We start from the raw sequence: 16,502 nt of genomic DNA, 5'->3' as shown, positions 1-16,502 counted from the left end.
AGTTTTTCCTCACTTACTTTGAAGCTCTGTTACTACATAAAGATTTGTTTAGTAATGTTATGTCCTCTTTATTAATTGACAGCTTTATCATTATGAAATCACTGTTTTTTATATTTTTTACACTGAAATCCACTTTTTCTCATATTAATATAACCACTCTAGCTTTATTTTTAATAAAGCACATTTTTTAAAAATACAGCTTTATTGAGATATCAATCACACACCATAAAACTTATCATTTTAAAGAGTACAATTCAATGGTTTAACTCATACTTGTGCAACCCTCACCATATCTAACTTTAGAACATTTCTATCAACCAAAAAGAAATCCCATGCCCACTAACAGTCACTGCCTCTCCCTCCAACTTCTGGCCCCTGGCAACCACTAATCTCTCTATGGGAGTATTGGTCACTATTCACTCTAATCCTTCCAGTTGTTCCTTCCCCAACCTTGGGTACATTCTTCACATGTAGGTGTTAATCAGTACCCAACTGAATGCTCGAAGAGGACCCTCTGAGACCATGCAGGATAAGACCTATCTCTAACTATTGTGAGACTAGATGGACCCAGTTTGTAACCACTCACTAAGTGAAGACACAGGTGGAACATCCCACTCCTGCTGCACAAATCCTGCCCTTTTCAACCATCCATAAGTGACAAGTGTCACTTCTTCAAAACTATTCAGATCATGATTTCAAAACAAACAAGGGTCACCTGGATGGCTCAGTCAGTTAAGCAACTGCCTTCTGCTCAGGTCATGATCCCAGGGTCCTGGGATTGAGCCCCACATCGGGATCCCTGCTCAGCGGGGAGTTTGCTTCTCCTTCTGCCCCTCCCCCTGATTGTGCTCTCTCTCTCACATGCTTTCTTTCTCTCTCAAATAAATAAATAAAATCTTTTTAAAAAATCAAAACAAACAAACAACAAAAATCCAGTCCAGATCATATAAAAAAAAATTAATATGAGGCAAGAGAAACAGAAAAAAATAAGAATAATTGTTTCCAACAGAAGTGATTTCAAGAATTTGTTAGACATTTTGATTCAAATAATCAGTACTTGTTCAAACACAGAGAGACCCCTAGGACATCCAGTTTTCAGATCTGTTTGCTGTCACTACCCCCATTCTGATTATGTTTAGATCGATTTGTTGCTGGCACATTTGTGGATCCTTGCCTCACTCTTAACTTTGTTCCTCTTTTCTGGTGATGACAAATCCATCTCTTAAAAGATCACAGAAGTAAAATCAGATTTACTAAAAGCGATGGTACCACTTAATTTCAGTTAAGCTTTCACTTCAACTTTTTTCTCACCTCCTTTTTGAATTATATATATACATTTTTATCTACAAAGATTCATTAATTCATCATTAATAACACCTGGATGGTATCCTCTTATTTCATCTTGCGATCCCTTTGAAACATATATCCTAAGCCTCTAGATTGAAATGTCCTAGGTGACAAGCAGTGGTTGGCATTCCTTACCTATCTCCACTTAATAAATGCATAATCAATTTTCTGTGCTAATACACTTAATACATTGATTAGGAATTCAACAAAATCCTAGACTTTTGGAGCAAAGTGCCTTCTCTCTCTCAACTCACTGGCTCTGAAAGCTACACCAGCCCATAATCAGAAACTTTACATTGGAAGGTCTAGTCTCTCTATAAATTATATCCATACAGTAAGACCATGAAGACTATGGAATATCTCAGCATTGTACTTTCAATCCATGTACATCTTTAGCTCTCAATTCCTTTCAAGGAACTCTTTTTAGAATGCCTCATTTGAATGTTGAGTTGAAGAAAGAGTTTGTCTTTAAGTATAAAATATAATGAATTAATCATTCCTATGTGTGTGATGCTGTAGCACTCTTATGTAGTTGATTATTCTACATTTTATAAATGATATTACCTGGTTGATATATGTAAGAGAGTTGAAATGCTGATTGGTATCCAAGCAATCCCTTAAGACCTATTTCTTGCTTTTGTCTTCTTCTTGTATGTTAATGAGGTTTAAACAATCTTTTTGTGTATAACAGATAAAGTATCTGAGATGCATGCAAACATTGGTGCCATTTGTATTTGTATTAATATGTCACAAAGCATTTACAAAATAAATAATTTTCCACTTAGTCACTTGTAATCTATGTTTTTGAGATAGAAAAGAAGTTAGCTGTGTTATTAAATGTTTGTACTTTTCAAAAGGGATAAAAGAAGTTGATAAAAGAGGTTCCAAGATATTGAGTAACTTGCCCAAAAGCACTAAGGCAGTTCATTTGAGAGCTAGGTATGTTTGAGCTCAAAGAACTAAAATGCAAGCAGAATATACATCTTCAGTATATATTTCAGTATAATTTCAACCAGTTATTTGAAAGTGCTCATAATTGGGTATGCAAAGAAAAAGACTGAAACATTTATTTTAAGTGTTCATTAATATGTTAAACTATTTTGGAAGGAAAATAAGTATCTGTAAATAAGATGCATTTCCCTCAAAATAATGTATCATTTTAAAGTTGAAGCAATTGATTTTCTAAACTATGAGTCAATCTTCAGAAAGGGAAGGTCATCCATCCGGCAAAAGGCTGGAAACTACAATATCCGACCACTCCTGAGTCAATTGTTGAAACAGCTGTATAGTCTCCCTAGAGCTAGAGCTAACCAAAAAAAAAAAAAAAAAAAAGGACATCCTCCCAAAGTAAAGAAATAAAGATGTGGCATATTCTGCAAAATTGCTCTAATTATCAGAAAACTCTATAATGCAAAAGAAATGTTTGGAACTGTAATAGATATAACATTTTACACGCTGCTTCTTTTGGTTAGCATTTTTACCTGATTAGCCACAGAGATGTTTGTTTTGTTGAGTGGGGTCAGCAAGTTTAGAAACTGAGCTGCGTACCTTGGCCAACAGAGGAAGGTTAACATGGCAACCTTCCAGAGTACTCTGCCTATGGAAGAAACTGCAACCAAATTTACAAGCTTAATGTGTACATAGAAGCATTAATATTTGAGAGGGTGATGGAAAGTTAGCTTAGTTTATAGTTATTGATGAAATGTGATGCTACTACACTCTTATCTCTGAAACATGCTTATTTTATTTGTTTTTTTTTTAAAGATTTTATTTATTTATTTGAGAGAGAGAATGAGAGACAGAGAGCATGAGAGGGAGGAGGGTCAGAGGGAGAAGCAGACTCCCTGCCGAGCAGGGAGCCCGATGCGGGACTCGATCCCAGGACTCCAGGATCATGACCTGAGCCGAAGGCAGTCGCTTAACCAACTGAGCCACCCAGGCGCCCCTATTTACTTTGTTTTAAGATCTGCTTTGGTTTATAATGTCCATATCTCCCTAATACTGTTAGACCACTACAGAGAATTCCATGATTCTGATGTGTCATTATTCATTAAAGAATTCTGCTATTGATTGCTCTTTAGATTGTTTGTAAATTCTATTACAAAAAAAAAATTATATGGACATATTCATCTAGGACATCTATATTATGAGGAAAAATGAGTTATAATATATCAGCACTTAATAATGCATAATAGTTTTATTATTATTATTTTATTATTATTATTACTATTAGTAGTAGTAGTAGTTTTCCTATCCCAAAACATGGAATATATATCCATTTATTAACTATTTAGTAAATTGTTAACATTATTTTCACACCTAGATCTTGAACATTTTTTTTAGTTTTATTTATAGATACTTTGTTGTTTTTATTATTAACATGGATAGAATTGTTCTCCACATTTCCTTACTGGCCATTGCTACTACATAGAACAGCTCTTGGTGTGTTTAATGTATACAGAGCTACCAAACTCTCATGTTTTTTTTTAAGACTTTACATTTTTAGAGCAGTTTTAGGTTCACAGTAAAATTGAGACAAAGGTACAGAGATTTCCCATACAACCCATGTCCCAAAACATGCATGGCCTCCCCCACCATCAGTAGCCCCCATCACACTGGTACTTTTGTTACAATTGCTGAACCTACTTTGACATGTCATAATTACCCATAGTCTGTAATTTACATTAAGGTTTAGTCTTGGTGTACATTCTGTTTGGACAAATGTATAATGACATGAATGTTTATCTTTTTATTTCTGTTATTGTATTAAACATGGTTCCATTTTCTAAGTAGACATCAGATAATCTGCAAAGATCATTTTCTTCTCTCTTCTTAGTATATAAATATCATCTTTCTTTTGCTTTTCTTGTTTTACTGTCTAAAGTATCCAGAAGAGTGTTGAATAAGACTGGAGGAAACAAACATCCTTATCTCATCCCTGTTTCTAGAGGCTAACTTCATGTATATATTAGGTCTTTACAAAAAAAAGTTTTGCATCCCCATCATTGATGCATAAGAGTGCCTGTCTGATTGCACTTCTTCAAAATGCAGATTTTTATTTTAATTGCCAAATTAATAGGTGCGATAATTATATTTTTATTCATATTTCTTTATTCTGAGATTGAATACTTCATTATTCTGTTTGTTAACAATATGACTTTACTAATCTGTGTTCACATTCTTTGGCTAGTTAATAGGCTTTAAATGTGTTCGTATTGATTATGTGATTTGAAGACTAAATGCATTAACCTTTTATATAATTGGCAGAAGTTTATTTTTTCCAATTCTTTTATTTCCATTAAAACGTGATCACATTTGTATGTTAGGAAAAGTTTCTCTTCAAGTGCTTTTAAACTTCATTAGTTTGCCCATATAAAGGTGTTTACTCCTATGTAATTTGCAATAGGGAAAAATATACATGGTATACCAAAGATCAGTGCATTACTATGTATATTATGATAGGATATATTTATTGACTATAAACAATAGTAAAAATATTTTAAGAAGGTTGAGAAAATATATAATTAAATCCCATATTTGTTTAAAAATATGTTTTTATGTATTTTATATACATATATATAGAGAGAGAAAATGTAAAGTAGAGCTAAAATTTTGTTATTTTGAGATACTGGAATCACAAATTATATTTACTTTTTACTGTGTTTTCTCTTTTCATATGTAATGAACATAAATTATTTTTATAAGGTATAAAGAGTTTTTAAAAATCCTTCCAGAGGACCCTGCTTTCATTATATACCAGAATAAGTTACCAGCACACCAACCCTCCCATAGATAAAATATAAAGTCTGGTGAAAGCACAAAAAAGCAGTCACCAGGTGATTCTGGAGAGTGAAAAAACAGTAGGCATATTTTGGAAGGGAGTTAAAACTTGGAAGAAGGGGGGCGCCTGGGTGGCTCAGTCAGTTAAGAGGCCGACTCTTGATTTCAGCTCAGTTTCCACTCAGGTCATGATCTTGGGGGCCCTGGGGTGGAGCCCCACGTTGGGCTCCATGCTCAGTGGGGCATCTGCTAGGATTCTCTCTCTCCTTCTTCCTCTGCCCCTCCCTCTGTTCACCTTCTCTCTCTTAAAATAAATAAATCTTTTTAAAAAAAGATAGGAAGATTGGAAGAAGGAACAGCACAGGATGAGTTTTCCATCTTTAGGACTTTGGCCTTCATGAAGACCATTCTCACAGTGCGATGCAGGGCAACAGAGCTCTGAAAAAGCACCCCCCCATATCTGACCTGAAAAAGAACACCCCTATCCCCTCCCTGGCACCACAACTGCTATAAGATGAAGGGGTAGTCTGGGAAGAGGAAAGGCTGGGAAGGAGAGCCCCAGGTCCTGTGTGTGTGAACTCTGTCCAGACCTCAGGAGGACCACAGAATAATAAATGTGTGGGGCAGACTCCAAACAACATAGCTATGGCTAAAATAACTGAGCTGAGGTCTGAACTGCTGGCAAATGCAGATGAGGGAAAAAATCAGCACTTTGTGTCTAACCAATCTAATTGCATGCCAAAAAAAAAGCACTGAAACTCTTGTGAGGAATGTGTGTGTGTGTATGTGTATGTATTATTTTATATGTATATATAAATCTCCAGAACAGGATATTCACAATGTCCTGAAGACAACAAAAAAATGCTCAATGAGATAAAGGAAAATACACTCATAATAATGAAAAGTTGGGAAACTCAGGAGAAAGAGAAATAGAAAATATAAAGATCCACATTGATATTGGAGGCCAGAAAGATGTAATATCTAAAGTGTAAAAATCACGGAATGGGCTTAATAGCAGAATGGCGATAACGGAGAAGAAAATCAATCGACCTAAAGATAAATCAATAGAAATGATACAATCTGAAGAAAGAGAAGAAAGCTCTAAAGTAATAAACTGAGCCTCAGCACATATAGATCAAGGTTAATTTTATCTAAAATGCATGCAATTTGAGTTGAAGAAAGAAAGATGAGGGAGAAAGGGGATAGAGAATGATATTTAAAGAAATAATCACCAAAGTTGTTCAACTTTGGTGAATAATGTAAATTTATAGACTCAAGAATCTCAGTAAATGAATTCCAAAGATAACAAATATGGTGAAAAGCATACCAAGGCACATCAGTATCAAATGGCTGAAAATCAAAAACAAAGATAACATCTTGAAAGCAGCCAGAGAAAAATGACACTTTATGGCAGGTGCACAGTAATTTCAGTGACATGTACTCTTCCCCAGAAATAATGAGTTTGAAAACAACAAAACCACAGATAAGATGCCAAAAGGAAAAACAAAAATAAAAACAAAACCCTGACCCAGAATTCTATATGTAATGAAAATATCCTTTAAAAACCATTTTTTTTAAGATTTTTTATTTATTTATTTGAGAGAGAGAATGAGAGAGAGAGAGAGAGAGAGAGCACATGAGAGGGGGGAGGGTCAGAGGGGGAAGCAGACTCCCTGCTGAGCAGGGAGCCCGATGTGGGACTTGATCCCGGGACTCCAGGATCATGACCTGAGCTGAAGGCAGTCGCTCAACCAACTGAGCCACCCAGGCACCCAAAAAACATTTTTTAATAAAACATGATTAAAAGAACTTCTAAACAACACACCCTACTACAAAAAATGGTAGATAAATTTCTTTAGGTTGAAGAGAAATGATACCAGAGTGAAACTCAGATCTTTTTCAGAAGAAATGATATGAATCACAAATAGTAAATATCTGAATAAATATAAAGGACTTAATATTTTTCTCTTCATATTGTAAAATGCATAACCTTAATGCAATATATATATTGCATATAGTATAATGATTGAGTATAATGCTTAAGATATATATATATTTTTTTGTCATGTGGGGCATGGATGTTATTCTGTTGATACACTTCACATGAAGTCTATAGCATTGAATCCCTTGTGTTGATAAATTAACGAAAGCAAAAATTAGTTCTTTAAAAGGTAAACAACCTGATAAACCCTTAGCTAGACTGAGCAAGGAAAAAAAGAAAACATATGACCAATATTAGGAGTGAAGGAAATGTTATTAATACACTCATACAGAATCAGCAGACATTAGAGGAGCAATAAATTAATATAATGACCACATCATCAAAACAAACTTTACAATTTACATGAAGTGAACAAATTCACTGGAAGATATAAGAAAAAAAAAGAAAGATACAGCAGGAAAAATGACACAAGATGAAACTGAAAATCTGAATACTGCAATACCTATTAAATAAAATAAACTTGTTATCAAAACTTCCCCACCAAGAAAACTTATGACCCATATGTTTTAGTGGTAAATTCTGTCAAACAATCAAGGTACATCTAACCAATATTAATTACACAAAGGCTTTCAGAAAACAAATGAAGAGGGGATACTTTCCAACTTTTTTATGAGGCCACCATAACCCTGACACCAAAATCTGACAAGTGCTTTATCAAAATGGATAAAATCACTCATGATCATGATGCAAAAACTGTAACAAACTATTCCCAACTGAATCCAAAATTATATATAAAATGGATAATAAAAGGGTTTATCCAGGTATCCAAGATTGTTTTCACAATCAAAAGTTAATTAATGAAATAACATAGCATTGGTTAATTTCAGTTAGTTTGGACTGACCACAGATTTATCTCCAGAGCTACTGATTCTAAGCCAATGCTATGGAATCTATTAATTAAAAATCAGTGATGTTCTGTAACTATCTGTACCTGCAGTGTTCCAGAGAAGACTTTCTTGGCTTGCCAAAGTTGTTTATTAATAATTAGACTTATAAATTGCACCAGGTTTCAGTGGAGCCTAACTGGGTTGGGGGAAAATGTAAGGGCTCAAAGATTAAAGAAAAAGTATTTCACAGAACTCAACACAAATTAACGATTAACAAGTTCATAAATTTTTAATATAAAACATGTTCCTCAATCTAATAAACATCACCTACAAATGACTTACAATAATGTCATGTTTAAAGGTGAAATATTTAAGTTTTAATGTAGTGGGAAGAATAAAATAAGCATTTCCACACTGGCCATTTTCATTAAGCCTTATACTAAAGGTCCTAACTATTGTAAAAAGGTAAAAAGAGGAGATAAAAAGTATAAAGACCAGAAACGGAGGAACAAAACTCTATTTAAAGATGGCATGATTGCTTACATTAAAAAAACCTAAAAAATTTACAAAACAACTCTTAGAACTAAAGAAGTGAATTTAGAAAGGTCTCAGAATTATGGTAAATATACAAAAATCAAATGTATTTTTGTATACTAAAACCAAACAATTAGAAATTGAAATGGACCATTTACAGTAGCATAAAAAATACAAAATATGTGGAGATTAAACAACATGCTACTGAACAAGAAATAAAAAGAGAAATCAAAAAATACCTGGAGACAAATGAAAATAGAGATGTAACATACCAAAATTTATGGGATGCAGCAAACGCAGTTCTAAGAAGGACATTCATAGCAATAAATTTCTACCTCAAGAAACACAAAAGTCTCAAATAAACTAACTTTATACTTCAAGGAACTAAAAAAAGAAGAACAAGTGAAGTATAAAACTAGTAGAAGGAAGAAAATAACAAAGATTAGAGCAGGAAAAAAATTAAATAGAGACTGATGGACTTTGGCTGATAAGGACAAGTACGACGATTGTAACAAATGTACCTCCTTAATGCAGGATGTTGAAGGGGAAGACATTATGTACATATGGGGGCAAGGGGTATTTGGAAACTGTATATCCTGCTCAGTTTTGCTGTGAACCTAAAACTCTATAAAAAAATAAAGTCAAATTTCAGGGTGCCTGAGTGGCTGAGTCGGTTAAGCATCTGTCTTCAGCTCTGGTCATGATCCCAGGGTCCTGGGATTGAGCCCCTCATTGGGCTCCCTGCTCAGCAGGGAGTCTGCTTCTCCATCTCCCTCTGCCCCTCCTCCCTTCTTGTGCTCTCGCTCTCGTGTGTTCTCTCTCTCAACTAAATAAATAAAATCTTAAAAAAAAAGAATCATATATCATGATCCAGTCAATTTTATTCCAGGAATGCAGGGATGGTTCAACATCCACAAATCAGTTAACATGATATACCACATTCACAAAATGAAGGTTAAAAATCATATGATCATATCAATAGATGCAAAGAAAGCATTTGAAAAAAATTCAACATCCATTTATGATAAGAACTCTCAACAAAGTGGATATAGAGGGGACATATCTCAACATAATAAAAGTCACAGATAAAAAGCCCACAGCTAAAATCATAATGGTGAGAAGCTGAAAGCTTTTCCTCTAATATCAGAAAAAGACAAGGATATCCACTCTCGCTACTTTTATTCAACATAGTATTGAAAGACCTAGCCACAGCAATTAGGCAAGAAAAAGAAAAGGCAACCAAATTAAAAAAAGGAAGAAGCAAAACTCACTACTTGCAGATTACATTGTATTATATATATAGAAAACCCTAAAGACCCCATTAAAAAAACTGTTAGAACTAATAAACAAATTTAGTAAACTTGTAGGATACAAAATCAAGCACAAAAATCTGCTGCATTTCTATACACTAAGAATGAATTATCAGAGAGATAATTAAGAAAACAATCCCCTTTCCAACTGCATCAAAAAATTAAATAAAATACTTAGGAATTAATTTAACCAAGGAGAAGACCCAGACCCGTATATTGAGAACTATAAGACTTTAAGGAAAGAAATTGAAAAAGACACCAAAAATGGAAAGATATTTCATGCTCACAGATTAGAAGAATTAATACTGTTAAGATGTTTATACTACCCAAAGCAATATCCAGATTTCATGCAATCCTTATCAAAATTCCAATGGCAATTTTGAACAAAAATCCTAAAATGTGTGTGGAAACAGCCAAAACATTCTTCTGAAAGAAGAACAAAGCAGAAGTCATCATGCTCTTTGATTTCAAATTATATTAAAGCTATAGTAATTAAAACATAATGATATCAGCAAAAAACAGACACATACACTAATGGAACATAATAGGAAGCCTAGAAATAAACCCACACATATATGCTCAATTAATTTATGACAAAGGATTTAAGAATATAAAATGGGGAAATGACATTCTCTTCAATGAATGGTGTTCAGAAAAATGGACAATGGCATGCAAAAAAATGAAACTGGGTCATTATATTATATCATACACAAAAATTAACTCAAAATAGATTAAAGGCTTGAATGTAACACCTGAAACCATAAAACTCCTAGAAGAACACATAGGCATTAAGTTCATGGACATAGGTCTTGATGATTTTTTAATCCGACAGCAAAAGCAAAAGCAAGAAAACCAAAAACAAACAAGTAAGACTACATCAAACTAAAAAGTTTATGGACACCGCAAAGAAAACCATCAACAAAATGAAAAGGCAACCTACTGATTAAGAGAAAATATTAGCAAATCATATATCTAATAAGGGGCTAATATCCAAAATATATAAAAACCTCATACAATTGAACAGCAAAAAAACAATCCAATGAAAAAAATGAGCAGAAGAAATGAATGGACATTTTTCTAAAGAAGGCATACAGATGGCCAATAGAAATGAAAAGATGCTCTACTTCATTAATAATCATGGAAATGCAAATCAAATTTACAATGAGTTATCACCTCACATCTGTTAGAATGGCTATTATCAAAAAGACTAGATATGAAAAGTGTTGCCAAGGATGTGGAGAAAAAGGAACCTCATGCACTGCTTCTGGGAATATAAATTGGTGCACCCACTCTGGAAAACAGCATGGAGTTCCCTCAAAAAAAACTAAAAATAGAACTACCATCGGATCCAGCAATTCCACTACAGGGTATTTATCTAATGAAAATGAAAACACTAGTTTGAAAAGATATCTGTCCTCCCATGTCCATTGCAGCATTATTTACAATAGCCAAGATATGGAAACAACCTAAGTGTCCATTGATGGAGAATAAAGAAAATGTGGTATATATATTTGTGTATTTATGTATTTGTATTTGTGGATGTGTGGATGTGCATTTATATGTGTGTGTGTGTGTGTGTTTATATACTTGTGTATTTAAGTGTATATTCATGTAGGTATTTATATATGTATAACATACTGTATAATTTATACATATAGAAACATACACATATACACACAATGTAACTTTTTATAGCAAAAAAATTTATATTTAGATTTAGCCAGCTGGACTGTTTTGATGATCCCAATTTTGTGCAACATCCAAAGCATCATAGTCAGGAGCCAGTCAAATATATGTCTTCTTTCCATCGGGACTGATCAGGTTGTTGACCTTGGCTATATCAATGTCATAGAGCTTCTTCACAGCCTGTTCCACTTGATACTCATTGGCCTTGACATCCACAATGAACACAGTGTGTTGTTGTCTTCTGTCTTCTTCATGGCTCAGCAGTCAGGGGGACCTTGATGATGGCATAGTGGCCAAGCTTGTTTCTACTGGGGGCATGCTCTTTTGAGAATATTTGGGCTGCCTTTGGAGATGCAGTGTCTTGGGAAGGTAGGTGATGTGCAGATCTTTTTTGTGTGGGGCTGTGGACGCCTTTCAGCACCACTTTTTCTTGGCCTTCAAAGCCTTCATTTTGGCTTCAGTTTTGGAAGGGACAAGGGCTTCCTTCTTTACTTTTGGGGTCATCTTCATGAAGGGCCACACAATGGAATATTATACAGGCATAAAAAGGAATAAAATCTTGCCATTTGTGACAACATGTATAAATCTCAAGGGCTGTATGCTAAGTGAAATAAGTCAGACAGAGAAAGACAACTAACATATGATCTCTCTTATATGTGGAATATAAAACCTAAATTCATAGATACAGAAAACAAATCGATGGTTGCCAGAGGTGGGGAGTAGGGTGAAATAAATTGGTGAACTGTTTTTCGGGGGTGGGGGTTAGTGTAAATAAATTGAACTTAAAAAATAAATAATTAGAAAAATTTTAAAAGGATCTGTAGGTCATTTACACTCAAAACTAAAATACTGCTAAGGCGTATTAAAAAGGACCTACATGAATGCAGAGATATATTATTTTCCTTAATTAAAAAACCTCAAAGTTTTCCTCTAAAGTGGTCTAAATATTCAATCTAATCCTAATCAATTCTACCAAATTTTCCTTTCTCTGAAGAAAAAAGTTCAAACTTTGATGTGCTGGTTCTAAAATTTATATGGAAGCTCAAACCAACTAAAAGAGTCATATTTTAAAATGAAGAATCAAGATGTAAAATTTACACTACTGGATTTCAAGACTATGTGGTATTTGTGAAAAAACAATCAGATAAATAGAATAAATAATTTAGAAAAAGGCTCACACAATTGATACTTGACAATGGGGAATGAGAATTCTTTACAACAAATCACACAGAAACAACTGGACATCTCTATGGGGGAAAGAAAGTGACCTTTTACCCTTACATCACACAACACAACATTTCCTAAAAACGGACCATAGATATACTGTCAAAGGTAAAAGAATAAAAGGGAGGGGAACCTTTGCAACTTTGGGGTAGGCAAAGATCTCTTAACAGAAAACCCATTAAAAATGATAAATGTGGCTATTTTGAAATAAAAAGTATTTGTGCTTCTTTAATAAAAAAAAAAGAGAGACACCTTGGGGGCTCAGTCAGTTAAATGGCTGCCTTCGGCTCAGGCCATGATCCTGGGGTCCTGGGATCATGTCCCACATTGGGATCCCTGTTCAGTGGGGAAACTGTTTCTCCCTCTGCCTGCCTCTCGCCTTGCTTGTGCACTCTCAATATCTCTCTCTCTCCTCCCCCCTCTCTCTGGCAAATAAATTTTTAAAAATCTTAAAAAAAAAGAAAAGAAAAAAAGACACAGAATGATAGAAAAGTGTTTGTAATATATATATTGATGAAGAACTTATACCCCAAATATACAAAGAACTTATTTGATTCAATAATATTTTAAAAAGATACAATTTTTTAAAAAGGAAAAAAATTGAACAGACTCTTCACAAAAGTAGATACATCACCAAAAAATAGCAATATATATCCATTATAAAAGTCCAAATTAAAAAGACTGCCAACACCAAGTGCTGATGAAGATATGGAACAGTGGGACTCTGGCAGAATGTAAAATGGTACAGTTATTTTGGAATATTCTTTACAGTTTCTTAAAAAATTCAACAAACACCGGGGCGCCTGGGTGGCTCAGTCGTTAAGCGTCTGCCTACGGCTCAGGTCATGATCACAGGGTCCTGGGATCGAGCCCCACATCGGGCTCCCTGCTCGGCAGGAAGCCTGCTTCTCCCTCTCCCACTCCCCCTGCTTGTGTCTCTCTCTCTGTGTCTCTCGCTGTCAAATAAATAAATAAAATCTTTTAAAAAAAAAAAAAAAAAAAATTCAACAAACACCAATTTCTAAATATTAATCTAAGAAAATACTTCTACTCCCAAGTATTTATCTAATAAGAATGAAAGCATATGTCTACACAAACATCTACATAGAAACATCCATAGCAGTTTTATTTTGAAGAGCCAAGGAGACTGGAAGTAACACAAATATCCATCAACAGTAGAAGGGACAAAGAAAATACAGCTTATGCATAATATAAAATTTGACTTACAATAAAAAAGAACAAACCACTGACACACATTATGCATCTTAAAATGGTTATACTGAGTAGAAGAAATGAGATATAAAAGAGTAAATACATCATGTTTCCATTTACATAAAATCACAAAAAATGCAAACTATCTACATTGACAAAAAAGCAGATCACTGTTTCCCGGGAACAGAGGAAGGAATCGACTGCAAAGGTGCAACAGGAAACTGCTTGTGTTGGAAATTATTGGCATCATGATTATAGCAGTGATTTTCACAGTTTGATATTTTTGTCAAAATGCAGCGCATTGTCAGTTTAAATGGATGAATTTTCTTGCACATAAATTGTATCTTAAAAATTGAAAAAAAATTTTCTTCTGCAAGGGGAACATGTTTTCCCACATATTGAAATATTATAAATTATCTGTAAAGGAAACAGTGTTTTTGGTGCATGCATAAATTAACAGATGAATAGAATAATATATAAAATGCAGAAAGAGTCCAAATGGAAATTTGGCATATATAAAAGTGACATCTCAAAAATCAGTGAGAAAAAGTAGACTTTTTAATAAATGACGTTAGGATCATGGATCACCACATGGAATATGATAAAATTTGATCTGTTTTCACACTTTACAGCACGATACATTCCAAATGGATTAGAGATTTTATTTTTTTCTCTTCTTTTTTTTTTTAAAGATTTTATTTATTTATTCATGAGAGACAGAGAGAGAGAGAGGCAGAGGGAGAAGCAGGCTCCCAAAGAGCAGGGAGCCCAATGCGGGACTCAATCCCAGGACGCTGAGATCATGACCTGAGCCGAAGGCAGACGCTTAACCATCTGAGCCACCCAGGCACCTGGATCAGAGATTTTAAAAAGAAGTGGACGAATTCTTCTATATTCTCAGAAGGGGAAACTTTTCTAACTATGATTCAAAATCAGTACATAATAAGGGAAAGAACTGTCAAATTGATTCTAATTTAAAGAAAATTTAACATAATAAAAGAAAAACACCAAGAGTAAAGTAAAAAAGACAAATATCATACTTGGGGAAATATTTGCAGTTTATACCACTGATAAAAGATTTACATCCTTAGTATATATAACCCTATTGAAATAGAGACCAAAAAAAAGACCAAGAACCTGAATGAAATATGGGCCTGAGATATGAATTGCCAGTTCATGGAAATAGAAAACTGAGTGACTCTTAAATATATAAAAACATATACCAACCTTGGGGCGCCTGGGTGGCTCAGTTGGTTAAGAGACTGCCTTCGGCTCAGGTCATGATCCCAGGGTCCTGGGATCGAGCCCCGCATCGGGCTCCCTGCTCGGCGGGAAGCCTGCTTCTCCTTCTGCCCTTTACCCTGCTCATGCTCTCTCTCTCTCTCAAATAAATAAATAAATAAAATCTTTAAAAAATAAAAATAAAAAAAATAAAAACATATACCAACCTCACTCCTAAAATAAGAAATGTAAATTAAAACTACCCTGACATATAATTTCTCACCTATTAGACTGGCAAAAATCCTAGTTTGGCAACCTGCTTTGTTAAGGAGGCTGTACAAAACATGCATTTCTAGAATGGCTGATGAGACATAAGATTAAAATAAATTAAGTCAAAAAAGTAAGTTAGTACAGCCATTTTTGGAAGACTGGCCATTTCTTACAAAGCTATACATAGGCTTACCATACAATTCAGCAATCATGCTCCTAGGTAAATTTTTTTAAAGATTTATTTATTTGAGAGAGAGAGAGTGAGCGAGCACGTGTGAGCAGGGAGAGGGTCAGAAGGAGAGGGAGATGATCTTCAAGCAGACTCCCCGCTGAGCGTGGAGCCCAATGTGGGGCTCAATCTCACGACCCTGAGATCATGACCTGAGCCAAAACCAAGACTTGGATGCTGAACTGACTGAGTCACCCAGGCACCCTATGCTCCTAGGTATTTTCTCAAATAAGTTGAAAATTCATGTCCTTTAGAAAACCTGCCCATGAATGTTTATGGAAACTTATTCATAATTGCCAAAACTTGGAAGCAATTAAGTTATAATTCAGTAGGTACAGGGATAAATAAACAGTCGTACATCCAGACAATGGAATGTTATTCAGTGATAAAAAGAAATGAGCTATCAAGTCACGGAAAGACATGGAGGAACCTTAAATGCATATTGCTAAGTGAAAGAATCCAATCGGAAAAGGCTACATACTGTACAAATTCCAGCTATATGGCATTCTGGGAAAAAAACAGTAATAAGATCAATGGTTGCTAGGAGTTTGATGTAAGGGAGGGATGGAGGAAAAGGTAGAGCAAAGGGGATTTTTAGGGCAGTGAGACTTTTCTGCATGATACGGCAAGGGTAGATACTTGTTATGATACATAACATTTGTCAAAACCCATAGAGCTGTAGGACACAGAGTCAACCCTAATGTAAACTGGTTAACATTAGTTGATAGTAATGTATCAATATCGACTCATCAATTATAACAAATATACCACACGAATGCAAGATGTTACTAATACGGAAAGCGAGGGAGGGAAAGGAGCTATAAGGGAACTCTATTGACTGCACGATTTTATCTTAAAGA

The sequence above is a fragment of the Neomonachus schauinslandi genome, chromosome 9 (genome assembly GCF_002201575.2).
Source record: "Neomonachus schauinslandi chromosome 9, ASM220157v2, whole genome shotgun sequence".
NCBI lineage: Eukaryota > Metazoa > Chordata > Mammalia > Carnivora > Phocidae > Neomonachus > Neomonachus schauinslandi.
The sequence above is the reverse complement of the archived record's forward strand: the minus strand, read 5'-3'. Positions refer to the sequence as shown.